Here is a 25,761-nt window from a genome sequence, read left to right as displayed (position 1 = left end):
CTGTTTGCAGATGATATGGTACTTTACATAAGTGAACAGAAAAACTCTACCAGGGAACTCCTACAGCTGATAAACACCTTCGGCAAAGGGGTAGGGTACAAGATTAACTCAAAAAAATTAGTAGCCTTACTATATATAGGCGATAAATAGGCTGAGAAAGAAATCAGAGAAACATCACCCTTTACAATTGCCACAAACAACATAAAATATCTTGGGGTGACTCCAAACAAGTGAAAGATCTGTATAACAAGAACTTTAAATCTTTAGAGAAAGAAATTAAAGAAAATACCAGAAAATGGAAAGATCTCCCATGCTCTTGGATAGGTAGGATCAACATTGAAAAAAAAATGGCAATTTTGCCAAAAGCAATCTACAGATTCAATGTAATCCCCATCAATCAAATACCAACACAATTCTTCACAGATCTTGAAAGAACAATACTCAACTTTATATAGAAAAACAAAAAACCCAGGATAGCCAAAACAATATAAGAACTTCCTGGGGCATCACCATCTCTGACTCCAAGCCCTATTATAGAGCTATAGTCCTGAAAACAGCTTGGTATTGGCACAAAAGTAGACAGGCAGACCAATGGAATCAAATTGAAAACCCTGATATTAACCCACACACCTATGAACACCTGATTTTTGACCAAGAAGCTAAAATTATACAATGGAAAAAAGAAAGCATCTTCAACAAATGGTGCTGGCATAACTGGATGCTGGCATGTAGAAGACTGAAGATAGATCCATATCTATTGGCATGCACAATACTTAAGTCCAAAGGGATTAAAGACCTCAACATAAATTTGGCCACACTGAACCTCTTAGAAGAGAAAGTGAGAAGTACCCCTGAAGGAATTGGTACAGGAGACCACTCCCTGAACATAACACCAGTAGCACAGACCCTGAGATAAACAATTAATAAATGAGACCTCCTGAAACTTCTGTAAGGCAAAGGACACAGTCAACAAGACAAAATGGCAGCCCACAGAATGGAAAAGATCTTCACTGATTCCACATCTGACAGAGGGCTGATTTCCAAAATATACAAAGAACTCAAGAAGGTAGTCACCAAAACACCAAATAATCCAATTAAAAAGTGGGGTACAGAACTAAATAGCGAATTCTCAATAGAGGATTCTAAAATGGTTGAATGATACTTAAGCCATCAAGGAAATGCAAATCAAAACAACTTTGGGATACCATCTTACTCCTGTCAGAATGGATAAAAATCAAAAAAAAAAAAAAAACCAAGGACAGTTTATTCTGGAGAGAATATAGAGAAAGGGGAACACTCCTTCACTGCTGGTGGGAGTGCAAATTTGTACAGACACTTTAGAAATCACTATGGTTGTTTCTCAGGAAAATGGGAAATCAGTCTACCTCGAGATCCAGCAATTCCACTCTTAGGCATATACCCAAAGGATGCACATTCATAAAACAAGGACATCTGTTCAACTATGTTCATAGCAGCATTATTTGTAATAGCCAGAACCTGGAAGCAACCTAGATCCCTGCAACTAAATAATGGATAAAGAAAATGGGGTACATTTACACAATGGAGTATTACTCAGTGGAAAAAAAAAACAATGGAATGTTGAAATTTCAGGCAAATGGATGGAACTAGAAGAAACCATCCTGAGTGAGGTAACCCAGTTACAAAAAGACAAACATGGTATGTACTCACTCATATATGAATATTAGACATAGAAAAAAGGATACATAGAAAAGCCTACAATCCACACCTCCAGAGAAGCTAGGACCATAAGAGAGACATACATGGTCCCCGGAGAAGGGGAAAGGGACAACAAGATCTCCTGAGCAAACTGGGAGCATGGGGGGAGGGGGAGAGGAAGTTAGGAGAAAGAGAAGGGGAGAAGAGGAGAGGGAAGGGAGGCTTGAGGGACCTGGAAGGTTGAATTGGGGGAAGAATAGAGGAAAGAAAGAAAAGAGATACCTTAACAGATGGAGCCATTATAGGTTTAAAGAGAAATCTGGCACTAGGGAAATCTCCAGTTCTCTACAACTAAGAATCTAAGCAATAGTGGAGAGGCTACTTTAAATGCCCTACCCCTACAATGAGATTGATGACTACCTTATATGCCATCCTAGAGCCTTCATCCAGTAGCTGATGGAAGCAGAAACAAATACCCACAGATAAGCACTGAATGGAATGCCTGGAATTCAGTTGTAAGAGAGGGAGGAGTGATGAACAAAGAGATCAAGACTATGCTTTGGAAACCCATAGAAACAGCTGACCTGAACAATGAGGAGCTCATGGTCTCCAGACTGATAGCTGGGAGACCAGCATAAAACAGAACCAGGCCTCCTGAAAGTCAGTGAGGAGGCCTAGGCAGTCTATGGGGCCTCTGGTAATGGATCAGTATTTATCCCTAGTGTATGAATGGGCTTTAGGTGCCCATTCCTAATGGAGGGACACTCTCTCAGCCTAGGCCCTGCCCCAAATGATGTGACAGATTTTTCTGATCCCCCATGGAAGACCTCACCCTTCTTGGGGAGCAGAAGAGGGATGGAATGGGGGTCAGTGGATGGAGTTTGAAAAATTAATCCTGAGTAAGTTAATTCAGTTCCAGAAAGACAAATATGGTATGTATCATGCTTATATTTTAGTAGTAGCTGTTAAGTTAATGATGACCAATCTACAATCCACAGAACCACAAAGGTTAGGTATAGAATAGGGGACCAGGGGTGGGGATAACAGATAGCTCTCACTAGTAAAGGGATGGATGAGATGGAAGGCTGGAACTGAGGATAGGGAGAGAAGAAGGGAAGGATGGAGGCATTACAGGGAGTGACAGCTATTTTATTAAAGGTCATTTGAGGGGTAGTTTGGAAACATAATATAAGACTCCTAAATATAAGATATGAACATCTGAATGAAGTCACCAAATAATGGGGGAAAGAGCCTCAGCGAGACATCTCTGGTCACCAAATTAAGCTCCCAGTACCAGGCTGGATTATATCTAATTGAGTTGTTGGCTAAAGGTGTCCCATGGTAACTCCCAAACAGCCCAGGCTGTTGCCAAGACAAACTTTTCTAGACAAACTGGGAGCAAGGCTCCATTCCTGAAGGCAACACCTACACAACTCATTGACTTTGCAGAAGTCAAGCTGCTGCATACATAGAATCTTCACCCCTATGCTTACATCTCTGGTACAGGAAGGTACTCTGCAGGCCACCAAAAGAGAAATGTAAACACCAACCTAAGGGGACCTTGTACTTGTCCAGGCAGGGAAATGAATCCTTGAAAAGATGAAAATGAAAACTTAGTTCAGATGACTTCACCAACCCTGATCAGACTTCAGAGAATCTAATGCCAGGTGGTTCATTGTCAGGATTTTTAAAACACAGTACAATTTGGGGAAGTTTCCAGGGCAACAGTCATTCCAATTCCAGGTTCACAATAAAGCTCACAGTGTGACTACATAGAAACTCCTTTGCAAAGTACATGATGATGAATTCTATAGCTAACAGGCCTAGAATCTAGTGTGGTCTCTGACCAAGACAACATAGAGGTCAGCAGGACATAAAATATATGTGACATCTCTTCTAAGGATAGGTTCTATTAACTTTGGGAGCTAAAGACAGCAGTCTATGGATAATCATTATGGGGAACTTGGATGAGGTCTGTGTCTATAACAAAAGGTAGGTGAGGTCTGCCTCCACAGATAACAAAAGGGTCACTAGGCTGTTAACAATGTCCACTCTCATGTTTTTATATGGAATTTGGGTTTTTTATTTCATTCCCCCCCCCATTGGGAAAACAACCCTGTGTGATTAACATTACTGGTTCAATAGTGCTCTGTAGGTTCGAGGACCTTTGTGCCTCCAACACCAACAAACCCTTTAACCTACAATGTTATCCTGCCTGAAAGATATACTAGTGTGATGTTTGCACAAATCTTATAGTAGCAACCAACCAATAACTGGCTTAACTTAAGGCCTACTCCATCAAATGTATCCCATACTTGATGCTGGATGCCTGGATGACCAAGAACCTGAGACTAGAAAGCCCTGGGACTTAGGGTAAAACCAAATGCTACTGTTTAAAAAGAACAACAAACAAAAATAGCAATAAAATGATTCGTAATGACATTCTTCTATACTTATAGATCAGTGTCTTACTCAGCCATCATCAGAGAAATGTGTGATACTTTGTGTTCTGACAAATAAAGCTTGCCTGGAGATCAGAGGGTCTGGAGATGTGTACAGACAGGAGACAGGAAGTAATAGGGCTGGACGGAGAAAGCAAGTGATAAGAAGGGGGCAGAGACAGGATTCTTGGTCATTTTGGTCTGGGGATTTGGAGAGGTAAGAAATCTCTAGCGGCAGCTGCTCTTCTTTTCTGATCGTTCAGCTTTTACCTCAATATTTGACTCAGGGTTTTTATTGATAAGACTAATTAGGATCACACTTCCGAGAAACTTTCTCCAGAAACACATAGGAGCAAATACTGTGATACCCCCAGAAAATGTGCAGAGAGTGAGAGACCTTGGTACACTTAGTTCTAAATTGGATGTTTCCATCAAATTCCTCCTCTCAAGGCTCAGGGAACCCTGTGATGGATGAAAGATAAAAGAGTAGGAGAGAATGGAGGACACCAAAAGCAAAACAAAAACCCAAGACCCTTTAATCAACAGGATTAATGCACATAGAAATTCACAGATATTAAGATAGAATACACAGATCCTGCATGAGTCTGCACCAGTTGGAGTCCTAGAGTTGAAAGGAAAAGTGGACACATGCTCCCATCCCTAATCCAGAAGCCATCTCCAATTGTTAAACACTTGCAAATGAAAAGTAAGTTTCCTCCAAGGGAGTCTCACTGGGGAAACAAACTTCTCTGAAGGGTTGGCTGCATGCCCAGCAGTAGATGGCCAACAGAAATGAACTCAGTGGCTTCTTTGGAGGTTCCTTTTCTCATAATGTCATGTCTCAGTGTAAGAGGTTTAAAAGACATTAAAAGATAATTTGATAAGGCCGGGCGTTGGTGGCGAATGCCTTTAATCCCAGCACTCAGGAGGCAGAGGCAGGCGGATCTCCGTGAGTTCGAGACTAACCTGGTCTACCAGAGCTAGTTCCAGGACAGCCTCCAAAGCCACAGAGAAACCTTGTCTCAAAAAACCAAACCAAACCAAACAAAACAAAAGATAATTTGATAATGCAAATTAGAATAGAAAGTAAATTAGGTTCAAGATTTTGGATTAATCAAGAAAGAATAGGTAACTATTTTCTCGGAATTTGTCATATGCTTATGGAGTAGACATTGTTAATGTACTTATTGCCATGTGTATATTGTATATAGTTATTGTACTTATTTATATATTTTTTTCTTATAGTAGTTATAACCCTTTTTAAATTTTAGACAAAAAGGGGGGATATGGGGTATAACTTGCTTGTAGAAATAAAGCCTGTCTGAAGATCAGAGAATGGAGCTTGCCACTAGCTAACCATAGAGGTCTGGAGGTCTGTACAGACAGATGGTAAGTGAGGTAGCTGGGCAGAAACAGGATATAAGCAGGGAGAAACAGGAAATCGCTCTCATCTGCTGAGATGCTAAGGAGGTAAGGTGTGCTATGGCTTGTTCCTTGTCTCTGATCTCTCAGCATTTCCCTCTATATCTGACTCTGGCTTTTTTTTTTTATCTAGACCAATTAAGAACTCCATTTACTTCTCAATAGAGGAATCTAAAATGGCTGAGAGACACATAAGAAAGTGCTCAACATCCTTAGCCATCAGGGAAATGCAAATCAAAACAACTCTGAGATACCATCTTACTCCTGTCAGAATGGCTAAAATCAAAAGCACCAATGACAGTTTATGCTGGAGAGGATGTGGAGAAAGGGGAACACTCCTCCACTGTTGGTGGGAGTGCAAACTCGTACAGCCACTTTGGAAATCAGTATGGCGGTTCCTCAGGAAAATGGGAATCAATCTGCCACAAGATCCAGCAATTCCACTCTTAGGCATATACCCAAAAGATACACATTCATACATCAAGGACATCTGTTCAACCATGTTCATAGCAGCATTATTTGTAATAGCCAGAACCTGAAAACAACCTAGATGCCCCTCAGCTGAAGACTGAATGGAGAAAATGTGGCACATTTACACAATGGAGTACTACTCAGGGGGAGGGGGGTATATGGAATCTTGAAATTCCCAGGCAAATGGATGGAACTAGAAGAAACCATCTTGAGTGAGGTAACCCAGTCACAAAAAGACAAGCATGGTATGTACTCAGTCATATATGGATTTTAGATCTAAATCTAAGAAGTAGCAACCTACAATCCTAGGAAACAATGAGGACCCTAAGAGAGACATACACGGTCCCCTGGAGAAGGGGAAAGGGACAAGATCCCCTAAGCTAATGGGGACCATGGGGGGAGGGGAGAGGGAGTTCGATCAAAGAGAAGGGGAGAAGAGGAGGGGAGAGGAGGACTTGAGGGAACAGGAGGATCTAGTCAGGGGAAGAATAGAGGAGAACAAGAAAAGAGATACCATCACAGAGGGCGCCATTATAGTTTTAAAGAGAATTCTGGCACTAGGGAAATGTCCAGAGATCTACAAAGTTGACCCCAACTAACAATCTAAGCAATAGTGCAGAGGCTACCTTAAATGCCCTTCTCCAATAATATAATAATATACCATCCTAGTGCCTTCATCCAGTAGTTGATGAAAGCAGACACAAACACCCACAGCTAAACACTGAGCTGAACTCATGGAATCCGGTTACAGAGAGGGAGGAGTGATAAGCAAAGGGGTCAAGACCAGGCTGGAGAAACCCACAGAAACAGCTGACCTAAACAAGGGATTGCTCATAGACCCCAGACTGATAGCTGGGAAACCAGCATAGGACTGTTCCAGACCCCCTGAAGGAGGAAGTCAGTTTGGAGGTCTAGACAATCTATGTTGCCACTGGTAGTGGATCAGTATTTACCCCTAGTGTGCAAATGAACTTTGGGAACCCTCTTCACAAAGAGGAATACTCTCTCAGCCTAGACACACGGAGGATCTAGGCCCTGCTCCAAATGATATGACAGACTTTGAAGATCCTCCATGAAGGCATCTTCATCTCTGGGGAGCAGAAAGGAGTTAGGATGGTGGGGGGCAGGAGAGGAGGGGAGGAGGAGGGAACTGAGATTGACATATCAAAGAAGCTTGTTTCTATTTAAATTTAAAAAATGAACTCCATTTACACAAGGGCTTTTCCTTTTTTATTAATTTTTATTACTTTAAATTTTTTCTTACTTTTGATTTTTATTTTATCTATATATTTTTTTCTTCTCTCTTTTTTCCTACAGGCCTGTTGTGTATATATTGTGGCTTCCCATTCAGTAATTTTATGGGATTCCTGAGTATGTGAACAAATGGATCTCTGTTTCTTGTACTTTCTCTTGGGCTCTTTTCCTTCTGTTTGTTTTGTCCAAGTCCTATGTGTTAGTTTTTCTTCTATTGTAGTGGTATATTATTTATGATTTATTAAAGCACCTGGGGAGTCAGAAAGCAAAGTCAGTTAGGCACACACCTTTAATCCCAGCAGCCATGGGAAAAATGGGAAATTTGGATAAGGCCAATAAAAGACATTAAATCAGTAAACAAAAATTTCTTCATAAACAAAAGGTAAGACCAGATAGATGACTAAAATCATCCAAACATCAATTAAAAAGAATTAATGCCAGTCATCTTCAGGCTCATCCAAAATTGTAGGATTTCCAAAGCCAGCAAAGAGTACAAAAGCCTGTTATCTGACCAATACTGATCCAGACTTCTGAAAGAGATACTATAAGCTGTATCCAAAACACTATGAAGGGTGAGACACAACTCCTAAGTGATGATTGTTCTTGGAGTTAAAGGATGGCTCGTCAGAACAAAATCATGAAAAACCACATTAGCAGAAAGACAAAACCAAGATTGCTTCAATGGATGCAGAAAGAAGTTTAAACAACTCACCACTTGACTTACTATATAAACAAATACAGGAAGGAAGGAAGAATAGAAGATTATTGCCACACTCCAATAAGAAGGCTATGTATAAAAACCAAGTTAGCATTACACTGAATGAGGGATGAAAGTCAGCTTTTATTCCAAGATCAAGAGAAAGGTGTTGATTTCCACACATTCTCTTCAAGGACTGAACACCTAACTAGGGCACTTAAACATCCAAATTAGGGAGAAGATTATCTGTGTTCACAGATGAAACTTTATATATTACTAGAAAACTCTATATATCCTATAGTCTGGGGCTGGAGAGATGGCTCAGGGGTTAAGAGCATTGGCCTCTCTTTCAGGAGTCCTGAGTTCAATTCCCAGTAACCACATCATAGATCACAAATCATATTTATAGTGGGATCCTGTGCCCTCTTCTGGAATGCAAGCGTGCAGTCAGAGCATATATATATATATATATATATATATATATATATATATATTATAAATTTGTTGTTTTGCTTTTGGTGATTATCTTTTTAAAAGTTGTTTCTTCATTTTACAGCCCTGTTGCAGTTTCCTCTGCCTCCTCTCCTCCCAGACCTTCCTCCCATCCCCTCTCTGTTTCCAACTCCCAATACACTCCTCTTCCATTACTGTTTAGGAAAGGGCAGGTCTCCCCTGAATATCAATAAAATATGGCATATCAGGTTGCAGTAATACTAAGCATTTCCCCACAGTGCAAGTTGGCCTAGTATGAGGAGTAGGGTCTCAAAACCCAGTAAGTCAGAGTCAGAGACAGGCCCTGTTCCCAGTGTTAGGAGTCTCACAAGAAGACCAAGCTGCACAACTATAACATATATGTAGAGTGCCCAGTTCAGACACATGCAGGCTCCCTGATTGTTGGTTTAGTCTCTGTGAGCCCCCATGAGCACAGGTTAGTTGATATTGTGGGTTTTCTTGTGATATCCTTGAACCCTCTGACTCCTACAATCCTTTCTCCCCCTCTTCTGCAGGATTCCCTGAGCTCAGCCTAATGTTTGTCTGTGGCTCTGTATCTGTTTCCATCAGTTGCGGGATGAAGCCTCTCTGATGACAATTGGGGTAGGCACCAATCTATGTGTATAGCAGAATGTCATTAGGCATCATTACATTGACGTTATATTTTTCTTCCAGTCATGTTTGGTTCTAGCCTAGGTCTCTGGGTCATCCAGCCTGTGGGGCCTTGTGCTCCAGGGAGTGCCAGGTGTGAGCTTACCCTCTTAGCATAGGCTGTAGACTAGACAAGTCAGTTATTGGTTGGCCACTCCCTCAATCTTTAGGTCACCCTTACTCCAGCATATCCCATAGGCAGGACAGATTGTAGGTTGCAGGTTACATGGCTGAGTTAGTTTCCCATTCCTTTCACTTGAAGTCTTGCCTGGTCACAGGAGATAGCCAGTTTAGGCTACATAGCTGCTATTTCTAAGAGACTTAGCTGGGGGTCATCCTTGTAGATTCCTTATTTAACTAGTGGTGTTAGGAGAATTGATACTCATATCCAAAACAATGAAACAACTAAATGTTGCTTTACATCATATGTAAAAATGAAATTGACTAAGGATATAAAACGTAAATCTAAACTTTAAAAATTACAGAATAAGGATGAAAATATTCATGACCTTTGAGCATAACAACACACACCTATAATCCCAGCATTGGAGAAGCAGAGACAAGGGGATCCTTGCCCCACAATGACCAGTTAGCCTAGCCAATTACTAACGTCCAGGTAGAGTAAGAGACCCTGTCTCCCTCACATCTGCTACCTCCCAAGACTTGAGTGCTCCTCCCTCTTTCCTTTCTGTTGCTGCTGCCATGCCATCCAGACTAAGGAAAACAGGGAAATTCTGGGGCCATGTGAGCCATGGCTAAGGTCGCACTGGTAAACACCGCAAGCATCCAGGAGGCGGCGGGAATGCTGGAGGCATGCATCACCACAGGATCAACTTCGACAAATACCATCCAGGGTACTTTGGGAAAGTTGGTATGAGGCATTACCACTTAAAGAGGAACCAGAGCTTCCGCCCAACTGTCAACCTGGATAAGCTGTGGACACTGGTCAGTGAGTAGACACGGGTCAATGCTGCCAAGAACAAGACTGGAGCTGCTCCCATCATTGTTGTGTGATCGGGATGCTACAAAGTTCTGGGGAAGGGAAAGCTCCCTAAACAGCCTGTCATCGTGAAAGCCAAATTTTTCAGCAGAAGAACTGAGGAGAAGATAAAGGGTGTTGGAGGTGCCTGTGTCCTGGTGGCTTTTTGACCTCTGGCCTTTACTACACACATCACCATCAGAATTGGGGGGAAAACCTGCAAATCATGCATCTGTTGAGGGGTTAAGATCCAGACTATATAAAGAACTACAACTTTTCAAGAACAAAATCAACCTAATTTTAGAAGGGCAAAGGACTTGGACATTCCAAAGATGATGTGCAAATAGCTAACAGATATGAAAACATGTTCAACATTGAAAACTGCAAATCAAAACCACAATGTAGGACTGAAGAAATGGTTCAGTGATTAAGAGCATTTGCTGTTCTCTAGAAGACCCTAGTTTGGGTCTCAATTCTCATGTCAGAAGGCTCAGAACTACCTGTAAACACAGCTCCAGAGAAACCAACCTCTTTGTGGCCTTGATACACACACACACACATGTATACAACCCTCCTACACAGGTACACACATATATACAAAATTAGAGATAAAATTTTAAGATATATACCACACCTTTTGAATATCTACTTTGAAAAAAGAGAAAGAAAAAGGGGGCCACAGGTGTTCAAGAGACTGGAAAAATGGATCCCCTTGTGTACTGTTGATAAGACTGTACAGTGGTAAAACCACTATAGAAAACAATATCAATTCCTCAAAAACTTTAAAAAATAGAGCTACCACAACATCCATCAACCTCACTTCTGGGTATGTCTCAAAGTGGGTTCTCAAAGAGGTATACACACACCTAGGTTCATAGAAGCACTGTTCAAAATAGCCAAGAGTTGAAAAATCATCTTTCATCTACAGATGCACAAATAAGCAAAATGCAGTATGTGTATATACAATCTGTGGAATATTAGCCTTGACTAGGAGAGAAATCCTGCAATATGCAGGATTCAACATTAAGGAATCTTGTGGGCATCATGATGTGAAATCAGCCAATTACAAAAGACAAATACTACATGATTTCATGTTTATATCTAAAGTAGTAAATTCTTAGAAAAATAAAAGTTAGTGTTGACCAGGGACTAGGGGTGGGGAGAAGAGGGAAGCTTTCAAATGAGGACAGAGATTTTGTTATTGTTTTAAACAGTGTGTTTATCATTCAGCAGAAAATCAAGGCAGAAAACACAGTTTAAGGAGAATAAGAACACAGGCAATTGCTACCTACAAACATAACCTCCATCTACAGTAAAAAGTCTTTTAAGTCTTTTTGGTCATCATTCCTGTCTTTTTTCCCACATGGAGGTTTGGACTCTCTGTCTGGTTTTGAATTATCATTCAAATATCATACTGACTCATCAGTATAGTGACTGCAGCAATAGTGGCCAGTTTGGTAGCCCCATATTTTTCTAGGTGAAAAAATCTATAGCACCAGCTTCCAGCATGTCTTTTACAGCAAAAACTTTGTTCTCAATATCTAATCCAGTACTTTTTTTATTCTTGGTGCACTACATAAAGATTATTTCACTGGTCTAAACTCAAGAATATTCTGCCAATGCCCATGGAATAGCTTCAAACACTTCAACAACATTCTTATACCATATTGTTGAAGTCCAGAACATACATCTCCATATGATGTGATCTGTTCAGCCAATTTAGTTTCTGCTGCCCTCCAGCAGTTATAAAATATGCCTTTTAAATCTTAAGTATCGCTATCTACTGCACTTTTTATATCACCCATCAGATTATCTCTAGAACCTCAAAGAACTATAGCAAAAATGGCATCCTCTTTTTCATGCTTAAAAATCATCACCTCTGTGTCTCCGATTTGTGATAGTTAAGCTTGTCACAATCCAGGGAGAGGGGCAAGTCTAGGAAGAGCTGTAGTGCCAACTGTTTTAAGTCTTCTGTTATCTTGTTTTGAGTCCTGCTAGTGGCCTCATCAGAGGAGCAGCAGGTGGCAATTGACATCAGATGATTGGCCCACCAGGAATCAAAGCTCTGATGGGTGAATACCTGTCAGAGGAGCCGCAAAGTCCAGCCTCTTGAACATGATGTGCTGTTCACCTGATGAAGAGCCATGTCTGCCACTTTCCCCTTGTCCATCTGACACCTGCACCAGTGGCGAGCCCACATTTTCTTCTCCATCACTAAGATCCATCAGTTCTTCAGTGGTCTCTGCAAGCCCTGTCCCTTGTCGCTGTATGCCATCAGAAGAACAAGCATAGGCTGCTATTTCTGTATCACTGACAGATCACTTCCCCTTCAGATTCCTCCTTAAAACACATGCCATGAAATACTCAAGAACAATAGATGCCAGAGCCCAGAATTACTTGAAGTGAATTTATATACACTGAAATTGTCAGAATCAAGAAAATAAACTTGGCCAGAAAGCTTCATTACCATAATTTCACTCATTGTGGAGGTATGAAATAGAGATGGTTTTCATCAACATCCCAAAGGAGTGTTGCATAAAATCAGACCTAGTTAGGGAAGACTTTCAAGGGCTTGTGCAAGACACTTCCTAACCTATGACCTCGGAAACTGATAGGTCAGAATTAAGACTTCTTCAGTAAGTTCCAAGAGAGCTACAGCAAGTACTGGGACAAAATCCATGCCATCTCCAGCCTCTGGCTCTTGCATATGAACAGCTGTTGTACAATCATTTCTGCAGTCACTTGAACTAGATGCTTCCTCATGTGTCACAAACAATCTGTCATGTAAAAGTTGAAGACAGAGGCTGGAGAGTTGGCTAAGTGGAAAAGAGCACTGGCTGCCCTTCCAGGGGACCCAGGTTCAATCCCTAGCACCTACATAGCAGCTCACAACTGTCAAAAATAAAACCTAGATTATTGATCAACTGACAGACATATTCATAGATCTGTATAATGAGATATAATTTAGTCATAAAAGGAATTAAGTATTGATATTTGCCATAGTGCATAGTAAGTCATGGCATCATTATAATAAGCAAAATAAACTAATCACAAACAACTATGTATCTATTATTTCATTTAAGTGAAATATTCATGAATGATGGATCTGCAGAGACAATGTATTAGTCATTGTTAGCTAGTGAGGGAAAGGCAACAGAGTGAAAGCTGAAGGAAAGGAAGGAGTGACCGCTGAGGGGAAGGAAAGAATGACAGCTGAGGGGAAGGAAAGAGTGACAGCTGAGGGAAAGGAAGAGTGACAGCTGAGGGGAAGGAAGAGTGACAGCTGAGGGGAAGGAAGGAGTGACAGCTGAGGGAAAGGAGAGAGTGACAGCTGAGGGGAAGGAGAGAGTGACAGCTGAGGGGAAGGAAAGAATGACAGCTGAGGAGAAGGAAAGAGTGACAGCTGAGGGGAAGGAAAGAGTGACAGCTGAGTGGAAGGAACGAGTGACAGCTGAGTGGAAGGAACGAGTGACAGCTGGGGGGAAGGAGAGAGTGACAGCTGAAGGGAAGAAGAGTGACAGCTGAGGAGAAGGAAAGAGTGACAGCTGAGGGGAAGGAAAGAATGACAGCTGAGGGGAAGGAAAGAGTGACAGCTGAGGGAAAGGAGAGAGTGACAGCTGAGGGGAAGGAGAGAGTGACACCTGAGGAGAAGGAAAGAATGACAGCTGAGGAGAAGGAAAGAGTGACAGCTGAGGGGAAGGAAAGAGTGACAGCTGAGTGGAAGGAACGAGTGACAGCTGAGTGGAAGGAACGAGTGACAGCTGAGGGGAAGGAGAGAGTGACAGCTGAAGGGAAGAAGAGTGACAGCTGAGTGGAAGGAAAGAGTGACAGCTGAGGGGAAGAAAAGAATGACAGCTGAGGGGAAGGAAGAGTGACAGCTGAGGGAAAGGAAGAGTGACAGCTGAGGGTAAGGAAGGAGTGACAGCTGAGTGGAAGGAAGGAGTGACAGCTAGGGGGAAGGAAGAGTGACAGCTGAGGGAAGGAAAGAGTGACAGCTGAGGGAAAGGAAGAATGACAGCTGAGGGGAAGGAAATAATGACAGCTGAGGGGAAGGAAATAATGACAGCTGAGGAGAAGGAAAGAGTGACAGCTGAGGGAAAGGAAGAGTGACAGCTGAGGGAAAGGAAGAGTGACAGCTGAGAGAAAGGAAGAGTGACAGCTGAGGGAAAGGAAGACTGACAGCTGATTGGAAAGAAGAGTGACAGCTGAGTGGAAGGAAGAGTGACAGCTGAGGGAAGGAAAGAGTGACAGCTGAGGGAAAGGAAGGGTGACAGCTGAGGGGAAGGAAGAGTGACAGCTGAGGGAGGAAAGAATGACAGCTGAGGGAAAGGAAGAGTGACAGCTGAGTGGAAGGAAGAGTGATATCTGAGTATAAGGAAGGGTGACAGCTGAGGGGAAGGAAGAGTGACAGCTGAGGGAGGAAAGAATGACAGCTGAGGGAAAGGAAGAGTGACAGCTGAGTGGAAGGAAGAGTGATATCTGAGTATAAGGAAGAGTGACAGCTGAGGGAAGGAAAGAGTGACAGCTGAGGGAAAGGAGAGAGTGACACCTGAGGAGAAGGAAAGAGTGACAGCTGAGGGGAAGGAAAGACTGACAGCTGAGGGAAAGGAAAGAGTGACAGCTGAGGGGAAGGAAGAGTGACAGCTGAGTGGAAGGAAGAGTGACAGCTGAGGGAAGGAAAGAGTGACAGCTGAGGGAAAGGAAGGGTGACAGCTGAGGGGAAGGAGAGAGTGACAGATGAAGGGAAGAACAGTGACAGCTGAGGAGAAGGAAAGAGTGACAGCTGAGGGGAAGGAAAGAGTGACAGCTGAGAGAAAGGAAAGAGTGACAGCTGAGGGGAAGGAAGAGTGACAGCTGAGGGAAAGGAACGAGTGACAGCTGAGGGAAAGGAAGAGTGACAGCTGAGGGGAAGTAAAGAATGACAGCTGAGGGAAGGAACGAGTGACAGCTGAGGGGAAGGAAAGAGTGACAGCTGAGGGAAAGGAAAGAATGACAGCTGAGGGGAAGGAAGAGTGACAGCTGAGGGGAAGGAAGGAATGACAGCTGAGGAGAAGGAAGGAGTGACAGCTGAGGGGAAGGAAGGAGTGACAGCTGAGTGGAAGGAACGAGTGACAGCTGAGTAGAAGGAACGAGTGACAGCTGAGGGGAAGGAGAGAGTGACAGCTGAAGGGAAGAAGAGTGACAGCTGAGGAGAAAGAAAGAGTGACAGCTGAGGGAAAGGAAGAGTGACAGCTGAGGGGAAGGAAGAATGACAGCTGAGGGGAAGAAAGAGTGACAGCTGAGGGAAAGGAAGAGTGACAGCTGAGGGGAAGGAGAGAGTGACAGATGAAGGGAAGAAGAGTGACAGCTGAGGAGAAGTAAAGAGTGACAGCTGAGGGGAAGGAAAGACTGACAGCTGAGGGAAAGGAAAGAGTGACAGCTGAGGGGAAGGAAGAGTGACAGCTGAGTGGAAGGAAGAGTGATAGCTGAGGGAAGGAAAGAATGACAGCTGAGGGAAGGAAAGAGTGACAGTTGAGGGAAAGGAAGAATGACAGCTGAGGGGAAGGAAAGAATTAAAGCTGAGGAGAAGGAAAGAGTGACAGCTGAGGGGAAGGAAAGAGTGACAGCTGAGGGAAAGGAAAGAGTGACAGCTGAAGTGAAGGAAGAGTGACAGCTGAGGGTAAGGAAGGAATGACAGCTGAGGGGAAGTAAGGAGTGACAGCTGAGGTAAAGGAAGAGTGACAGCTGAGTGGAAGGAACAAGTGACAGCTGAGGGAAAGGAAGAGTGACAGCTGAGGGGAAGGAAGAGTGACAGCTGAGTGGAAGGAAGAGTGACAGCTGAGGGAAGGAAAGAATGACAGCTGAGGGAAGGAAAGAGTGGCAGCTGAGGGAAAGGAAGAATGACAGCTGAGGGGAAGGAAAGAATGACAGCTGAGGGGAAGGAAAGAGTGACAGCTGAGGGAAAGGAGAGAGTGACAGCTGAGGGGAAGGAGAGAGTGACACCTGAGGAGAAGGAAAGAATGACAGCTGAGGAGAAGGAAAGAGTGACAGCTGAGGGGAAGGAAAGAGTGACAGCTGAGTGGAAGGAACGAGTGACAGCTGAGTGGAAGGAACGAGTGACAGCTGAGGGGAAGGAGAGAGTGACAGCTGAAGGGAAGAAGAGTGACAGCTGAGTGGAAGGAAAGAGTGACAGCTGAGGGGAAGAAAAGAATGACAGCTGAGGGGAAGGAAGAGTGACAGCTGAGGGAAAGGAAGAGTGACAGCTGAGGGTAAGGAAGGAGTGACAGCTGAGTGGAAGGAAGGAGTGACAGCTAGGGGGAAGGAAGAGTGACAGCTGAGGGAAGGAAAGAGTGACAGCTGAGGGAAAGGAAGAATGACAGCTGAGGGGAAGGAAATAATGACAGCTGAGGGGAAGGAAATAATGACAGCTGAGGAGAAGTAAAGAGTGACAGCTGAGGGAAAGGAAGAGTGACAGCTGAGAGAAAGGAAGAGTGACAGCTGAGGGAAAGGAAGACTGACAGCTGATTGGAAGGAAGAGTGACAGCTGAGTGGAAGGAAGAGTGACAGCTGAGGGAAGGAAAGAGTGACAGCTGAGGGAAAGGAAGAGTGACAGCTGAGGGAAAGGAACGAGTGACAGCTGAGGGAAAGGAAGAGTGACAGCTGAGGGGAAGGAAAGAATGACAGCTGAGGGAAGGAAAGAGTGACAGCTGAGGGGAAGGAAAGAGTGACAGCTGAGGGGAAGGAAAGAGTGACAGCTGAGGGGAAGGAAGAGTGACAGCTAAGTGGAAGGAACGAATGACAGCTGAGGGGAAGGAGAGAGTGACAGCTGAGGTAAAGTAAGTGTGACAGCTGAGGGAAAGGAAGAGTGACAGCTGAGGGAAAGGAAGAGTGACAGTTGAGTGGAAGGATCGAGTGACAGCTTGGGGGATGGAATAGTGACAGCTGAGTGGAAGGAAAGAGTGACAGCTGAAGGAAAGGAAGAGTGACAGCTGAGGGAAAGGAAGAATGACAGCTGAGGGGAAGGTTAGAATGACATCTGAGGGGAAGGAAAGAATGACAACTGAGGGAAAAGCAACAGAGTGACAACTGGTAGGCACCATTTCTTGAGTGTAAATGCTCAGAGATTTAACAGTGGTGATCACTGTGCAGCCTCAACAAAATATAGAAAGCTGTTGTAATTTTTCACATTAAGCAGCTGAATCTTATTAAATTATGTCATAATAAAAGTGTTTGCAAACTGATACAATATACAAAAAAGACACAGCATAACCAAGTGTGTTTGTTCCAGAAATGCAAGTATTTTGATATCCAAAATGCCTATTTTGGTACACATGAAAAATCAGCAGACAAAATAATGATCTAAATAGCCATTAAAAACTCACTCAGGAAAAGAATCCTTCAAAAACTAGGAAACACTTCATACTTAATAATGAATATAGATGTTTTCTCTTTAATATTGGGTAAAAGGCAGGGCACTTTTACCATTTCTATTCAACATCATGCTAGCCAGTAAATAAGACAATGAAACATAACTCCATATGTATTAAAAAGAAATAATTAAGCTATCCTCATTCACAAATGGCACAATGATGTATGTAGCATATTGAAAAGGATTTATTAAGATTAGAATTTAGAAAGTTTTTAGCAATATCACAGGATTCAAGATAAATGAACAAAAAATATTGTTCATGAAGCTAAAACAAATTCACAATGACATCAAGATATTTTTTAAATAGTGCAATGCTTATAAGACAAGTCATAAAATCTGCTGCTAGGGAAATATAAAGATCTAAACAAGTAATATATATGCTTCTGAGATGAAATTTTCATTATTCCTAAAATGGCAGTTGTCTTTCATATTAATGTATATATTTACAGGAGGAGTTCTGGAACAGCATTACTGATATGCGGCATCAGATCTTTCCTTGTAAAACATGGTGCTGTTCACCTGCCCTTGCCCCACTAGGTGCTAGGCATTCTGACACACTCCAATTGTAGTAAAAAGTGTCTGAAAAGACTTCTGTGATTATTTTACGGTTTATTTTTTTATTTTATGTGCATTGGTGTTTTGCCTGCCTGTATGTCTGTATGATGGTGTTGGATTCCCTGGAATTGGAGTTACAGACAGTTGTCAGCTGCTATGTGGGCACTGGGAATTGAACCCAGGTCCTCTGGAAGAGGAGCTAGTGCTCTTAATCACTGAGCCATTTCTCCAGCCCCAACTTCTATTCTTGTTTAACTTGACAAAAACATGAAAGTTGGGAAATAAAGCCCACATAGTAGGCTACTGGCCTATTGACAGAGGTATCAATGTAATTCTATGGAGGGGTAGCCTTATCAACTGGAACTGGAATCTAGACCCTTACATCACATTCAAATTTAAACTGAACCATAAAACACAAATGGTATAAACTATAAACTACATAGAAAAGTAGGAGGGAGTCTTAGTGACCTTCAGTTATGCCAAAATTTCTTAATATACATCAGAAAACATCAATTGAACTATATCTTTTTTGTTGTTGTTGTTGTTTTGTTAGGGAAAGGTCAGGAAAGCGGGGAGAGGAAGGGAAGGGAAGGAATGAGTGAGTGAGTAGCAAGAGAGAATATGTAGATATTCCAGCAGCACACACCCCAAAAAAGACATCAGATGCAAATTTATATACAAAATACAAAATATACCTAGAATAAGGGACTTCATCTGGAATCTATTTTAATAATAAGAAATGAAACAAGAAGATGGAAAATTCAGTGTCCACCTGAGTCCACAAAGCAAGAGCCTATCTCAAAAAAGTTGGACGTTACCCGCCAAGCCCTTCAATACGCTACATCCTTTAGAAGTCACAATGAAGGATACAGCTGTGAAATATCTGCCAGTGGGAAATACAGAGCCAACCAGTTTCAGCATCAGAAACATCCCCTAAAGGACCCAAATTGGGATGAATTGTTGGATTGCTATTTTATGAAAATATTAACCAAAGTGGAGATGTCATTCAGAACCAAACGATTGTTAAGTGTACCATGACAATGGAGAAACTGAAGTGAGAAGTCTCCAGAAATCACCAAAGACTGAGAAATTGGCTGTGCCTGTGAATGCAAGTGTGTCAGGCTTTCTGAATGGATCAGGTGAAATGTATACACCAACCTTAGCGCTGATTTTACAGTGACTTCCTCATTCCTCTGGAGGGAGACAAGATCTTTTGACTGTAAAGCACTGTTTCCTGTAGAAGTAAGGCACCTGAAGTTCCTGCTCTGAACTTCTGCACTCAGTCCTGACAAACCAACCCACAGACCAAACCCAAGCTGCAATGTTCCCATGAGCTTCTGAGCCATCAGGACAGACAGACTGACTGGCCTCAGCCTGCGTTTGAGTAGTAAGTCTCTGATTGGCCTGAGATAACCCATGGCTCAACTGCCCACCCCTACTCCACTGCTTCCTTCCTTGCTCACCTCCTGACAAACCCAGCTGTTCTGCTGGCCGGATGCTGCTCCCGTTACGTGAGATGCTACCCATTCATAGATTTCAAAAAAAACTCTATTAGATTATGTAACTAATGTGTTGAAATTCTGTCAGTCGGCAGTTAGAGCTCAAGGGATACTTGACTTAAGATGCTCAGCTTTCCAATGCACGTGTTTGCTGGCATGGAGCCAGCTATCCTGGAGCGCGCCTAAAGCAGACGCGTATACTCTGAGAAAAGGGAATCACTCAATTTGCCGTGCTGTGTTCAGGAAGCACACAGAATGCACCTTCCCGTGCATACATCACAATGCTATGAGAAGTTAAGGATAAAGCATAAGGTGAAAGAGAAATTCAAAGAACACTCAATGTAGATTTCCTTGCTTCTTTCGGAAACCCTGTAAGAGTATCGATCCAGTTAATGTCATTCATTCATTCATCCCAGGTAATAGTAGGGATTACCAACTACTTCTCCCTTGCTGCTCAATAGCAATACAGCAGGGAGACCCCCTAAATCAAATGGAGCCGAATGTCTGGACCGCAGCTCTCCTCAGCAGAGCAGCCTCCTGATCCATTGAGAGCAACAAGGCAGAGCCTGTGCCGGGCCAACCTCTTCCAAAGACCGGAGAACAGCACAAGCAGTGCAGTCCACTTGAACTTATCAGCTGGTTCCCACTGCAAGCGGCAACCAAGTTCCTTTCTTCAAAGATTACAAACACACAGGTCTTTTTTAAAGGAAACATTCTGGAGGGGAAAGTGGGGCTCCTTGTGCACCAATCCTGCACATTGTCAGGAAAAAGCTAGTAATATACAATTTATATGCTGTTCTAAGGCGTAACACTCAGTGTACAATTATCTACTTTCAGAATATCCTCATCATCCTCCAAACAAGCCGGCGCCCATTAGCAGATGCTCTTCGTGCTCCACCAGGCCCTCTAGGCACAAAGTTCTTCTCCATGGCTTTGCCTACTTTAGACAGGTCTTACATAGGGAGTCATACTTCCCCTGCCCACTTTAAGACTGGTTCTTTTCACCTATCATGTTTTCAAGGTCATCCCTGGCATAGTGTCTGATCTCATTGTTTTAATTAGCACACAAAGCAGTAATTACAGCATCTGCCCCACCTGCTGTAGCTCCTTGTTTTCACGTCGTATGGTCTGTTAACCACCCCCTCCGCTCATGGTCCCCTTTCCAGTTTTATAGCTAGTAGCTACACTCAGACCCACATATATCATGTGTACGAAATTAATGCAGGCTAAGGCCTGCATAGGAGAACAGTTCCTGAGCCTGGGTTACCTCACAATATTTTCTAAAGCCAACCCTTTCCCTGTACATGCATTTTTAATTACAGCTGAATAAAATTCAACTGTGTACCATATTTTCACTATCCACTCTGTGGGTGTGTCCAGTGTCTCTAGGCCGGTTCCATTGGCTTCTTATTGTAAATAGAGCAACAACAGACACTGGTGGTTCCTGTCGTAGGATAGAGTCCTTTGGGTATATGTCCAGGGTACACACACCTATCATGGCAGTTTTGTCTTTACTTCTTAAAGGGCCCTCTCTACAGATCTCCATAATGGCTGTCTTACTCTCCACTCCTGCCAATGGTGAACAAGGGTTATTTCTTATTTCCCTACAACCTCACCAACACTTGTTGAAGTTTGTTTTCTTTATGACGGACCTTTGAACTAGAGTGAAGATCTCAAAGTAGTTTTATTTTGCATCTCTCTGATGGCTAAGGATGGTTTTTAAAGAACACTTTGAAATTTATTAGTATCTTATACATTTCATTCCTTTTTGTTGACAAATACAGTTGAACTGGGTAGGAACATATCTTGCTATCAGGTGACACTTGTATTGCTTCTGCTTTTTTATAGAAACAATTGTTTTCCATTCTCTTGTGTATAGCTAGGAAAATTCTTAGATCACATGCTAACTGTGTTTAATGTATTCAGGAAAAGCTTATCTTTTTCCTACAGCCAGTGCAAGAGCTTACAACCCCACCCACAATGTCTAAGGGTTCACCTCTCCACAGCCGGAGCAACAATGGTCCTCCTCCTTCTCCTTCTGATTCTTCTTCTTACTCTCTTCCTTTTCAATGCAGAATCAAACCCAAGGTGTCACATGTGTGAAGCAAGGACTGCTACTGAGCTACAAACAGCTACTGTCCAACTCTGACAAGTGCTGGTAAGGAAGTAGGTTCACTACAGATTCATTTACATTATTCTATAATGGCGTTGAATGTTTTTCCTTATGCTAATTGGACATTTAGAGACTAAGAGACTTTAGAGAAATGTTAAAATCTAAGAGTCCTGGGCCAGTGAGAGGGCTCGTCGAGTAAAGGCTCTTATTGTAGAAGCCTGACTCACGTAAAATGTGAAAGCGGGACTCACGTTATGTGAAAGCATAACACTAACTCTACAAGGTTGTCCTCTGACCTCTATGTATGTATGTATGTATGTATGTATGTATGTATGTATGTATATGTATATATGTCATGGCATGCATACCTACACACACATATACATCATGCACACATACAATAAGTTTTAAAAAAGATATAGGAATCTATTATATTCTCTGCATCTATGACATTGTTCAAAGTTTGCTGACATATTACACTAGCTTCTTATGCTACATTTTATTAATTTTCAAAGTGTATTCAGGTTCAGATACATATTTTTACTAAGTAAATAGAAATTTCACCATAAATCTGAAACTGCACATAAAAAAAATTAAAGCCATGGTAGCTTTCTCAAATGACTCTAAGGTATAGGTGAAGAGACTGGATCCTGTCTAAATACTGACTTGAAATGTTGTATAAGGTAGTGTAGTTTGCCTAGTTACTAACACTAAGAAACTACTGGTAATTACATGGAAAAACAGAAGATGGTGATATTTAAAAATCCTTACACTGATGGAATTACCAGCTAAATAATTTGCTTTCTTGGAATTGTTTCAAAGTAAACAGATGTCCTAATCATAAGTGGCATGCATATAAGAGGGCCTATGAACCAAGTATATTGAAATCAACTTGTTATATTATTTTTCTTTTCTGAAAAAATTTCATTAAAATTTTAAAAAAATACAACTGCAGAGAACAGCACAAGCAGCTTGGTTGTGTTTTCTCTGTAGTAGTGGGACTGAACTCAGGGCCTCACATGCTAGACAAGGACTGTCTGCAAGACTAAGCTTTGCCCCCATGCTACACTGCCCTTTAACCTGTAACCAGGGACCACTTTAGGCTGAAGCAACCTCATGTAGCTGCAGAGACAACTGAAACAGAATAAATCTTTAAGAATTTAACTAAAATCTCAGTTACCTCAAAAGTAAAAGAGCTGAAAAACTTACTGAAATGATAACTGCAGTACACCGTGTCATTTTAATGACCCTCACCAGTGAGAGACTAACGGCACTTACTTGGTCAGCCAGTGGTCAGCCACCAGCACCAACCCTCACTGAGTTCATCTTCCAAAAAAGAAAACACTAGCTTCATGGAGGAGCACAGCCCAGACTAATTTTACTTCTTTTTACCAATTCTAGAGCCATTTCCCAGGTTATGAGAGTCACCTGGATGGTATATCCTGTAGGTAAGAATGTTAATCTGAAAAATATATCCCCCAGTATAGGCATGTGTTTGAAGGACTGACAAGGATGAGGAAAAACAGCCATCCTTGTGTGGTGTAGAACATTTCTAAATGGTACAGCCACAAATCCAATGTTAAAAATGTGAGAGACATGAAAATGGATCCACACAAAGACAAATAGAGGAACATCCATAGCATCATCACTTTTTTAAAAAGTAGACACATTAAGTGTCTGCCACAAATGAGTAAAAGGTGGAGGCTGGTCTGTTCCACAGTGGAAACATGCAGCAGTCTGACGAGCTATGCACATATATGGAACAGAGACAGCACACCACAAGGACAATGTAAAAGTCTACAAACTGCATGACTCTCCCTAAAAGGGAAAATGCTTGCAGACAGCAGATCAGCTGGGTTGCCTAGAAGGGACAGGAGCAGCTCAGGGGACATTTCCAGTCAGGTGAGGATGTCCTAAAACTTGAGTCTGGCTGAGACACTGTCCTGCTAATGACAGTTTTACAATACATAGATTATACTTTAAAGGAGCCATTTCTGATATTGGCAGCACTAAACTCAGCTTCTTGAATAGCAATGAAAACAAAAGCCTAGGAAGATTCTCTTAAAGTTCTGGCTGGCAATCTAGAGATTCAATGTGAATTCTAATCCCATAGGACACAATTCACATTTGCTTTGCATCTTTATATCCTGTTCACAGTGATGGTTACTGTCTGCTGAGCCACAGGTGGCCTAGGATCTCCCTACGCTGTTCATGATGACACAGTGTTTTAGGCATTTACTGAGGTGTTTCACTGTAAACCTATCCCCAGGCTCTATTGTTATTTACTTTTGGAAAATTTCTTGCTTCATATCACCCAATTTTTTCATTAGACAAAAAGTTTTCTCTGAGAATTTAATAACCCGAAACAAAAATTTAGTATTTATATTGAATATGCCTTTAAATGCAAACATAGTTTCTAGATGTATAACAGCGGTTCTTTTTCGTCTTCTATCTCTGTTCTTTTACACTTCAAACACTTGTTTCAAATCAAACTTGGTTTTCATTATTTCAGTTCAAAACTCTTCTATTTCCTTGAATTTGATGGATTCTTTCTTCCAGGAAGGGCTGGCTTTCCTTTTAGTCTCCATGTCTTTCCCTTGGCTGGCAGCTTTGTCAAGAGGTAAAGTCATGCTTTCTTCTCAGCCAGCTGATAACACATCTTAGGGACAGGGCGTGTAGCTCAGCTGGTCAGGCTTCAGGAGGCCCTGGGCTCCTTCTCTCCAGCACTATATACCAGACATGGGGGTTCATGCCTGTGATCCCAGCACTCAGGAGGAGAAGCAGGAGGGACGGGAGTTCAAGACTATCCTCAGTTATATACTGAGTTCAATGCCAGTCTTGGCTACATGAGATCACCTTAAAAGCAAAAACAAAACATTTAAAAAAACAAACATTAAAAACCAACCAAAGGAGCTGGAAGGATGGCTGGGAAGTTAAGAGCACTGGTTGCTCTTTCCTAGGACCTGAGTTCTAGTCCTGGAAGCCACATGATGGTTCACAATCATCCCCCTGCAATCTCATGGGATCCACCGCCCTCTTCTGGCCTCCTTGCAGACAACACAGACATACATGAAGGCAAAACACCTACACATGTAAAATAAAGGAGGGGGAAGAAAAACAACCCAAGCTGGGCATGTTACCACCTGCTTTTAATCCCAGCATTTGGGAAACTGAGAGGCAGAATTAAAAGTCTGAAGCAACACTGAGCTATAGCAGTGACCCATTTTCAATAAAAACCACAAAACCAAAACAAAGTTAAAAAATTCAGTCCTAATAAATTTCATACAAAGCATTTATAAAAGAGAAAAGCAGTAGCAGGTAGTGGAGCACACCTTTAATCCCAGCATGCAGGAGGCTGAGGCAGGTGGGTCTCTCTGAATTCGTGGCCAGCATGGTCTACACAGTCTGGAGAGCCTGTCTCAAATCAAAAACCCATGCTAACAAAACAAGCAAACAACAAAGCAACCCACCCACAAAAAGGAAAGTTTAAGTGTAAAGCTCTAAATTAAGACATTTTTATCTGATGGCTCAAACACCTTAAATTATAGCATACAAAGCAAGTGAAGAATGAACTACTTGCTGATCTTGGAACAGCACCACTGAAAAAAAATCAAACTGAAAGTAACTGACAGGCTCACTTGTGAATGAAGAGAAACTTTGTATACACTTAAACATATTTTTAAAAACCTCAGCATAAAAGAGTAGGGGATGCAGCTCAATAGTTGGTCCAAGGATTGCCTAAGACACACAATACCAGGGTTTGATCCCCAGCCCCAAATGAGCCAGGTGTGGTGGTACACACATGTAATTCCATCACTCAGGAGATGGTGGCCGGATGATCAGTTCAAGGACATCCTTGGCTACATAGTGATTTTGAGAACAGCCTGGAATACATGAGCCCCCATCTCAAAACAAAAACAAGGAAAGCAAAAGTGATTGACTACAAAGTAATTCTCTTTAAATCACCATAGATAAAACCATTACCTTGTAGGTGATTATAATATGACTGTGTTCTTTTCACCATAATTTACTTATTTACAAGATTTTTTTTTTAATTAACCTGGAGCTGGAGAGATTAAAGCATGCTTGCCAGTTCTGTCAG

At 42.1% G+C, this 25,761-nt stretch overlaps 1 pseudogene; it reads left to right on the top strand.

Annotated features, from left to right (window-relative positions):
- Nucleotides 1-9,807: 9,807 nt before the first annotated feature.
- Nucleotides 9,808-10,254, top strand: LOC100772964 (annotated as a pseudogene).
- The last annotated feature ends 15,507 nt before the right edge of the window (nt 10,255-25,761 follow it).

This window comes from Cricetulus griseus (genome assembly GCF_003668045.3).
Source record: "Cricetulus griseus strain 17A/GY chromosome 1 unlocalized genomic scaffold, alternate assembly CriGri-PICRH-1.0 chr1_0, whole genome shotgun sequence".
Lineage (NCBI taxonomy): Eukaryota > Metazoa > Chordata > Mammalia > Rodentia > Cricetidae > Cricetulus > Cricetulus griseus.
The sequence above is the reverse complement of the archived record's forward strand: the minus strand, read 5'-3'. Positions and strand labels throughout refer to the sequence as shown.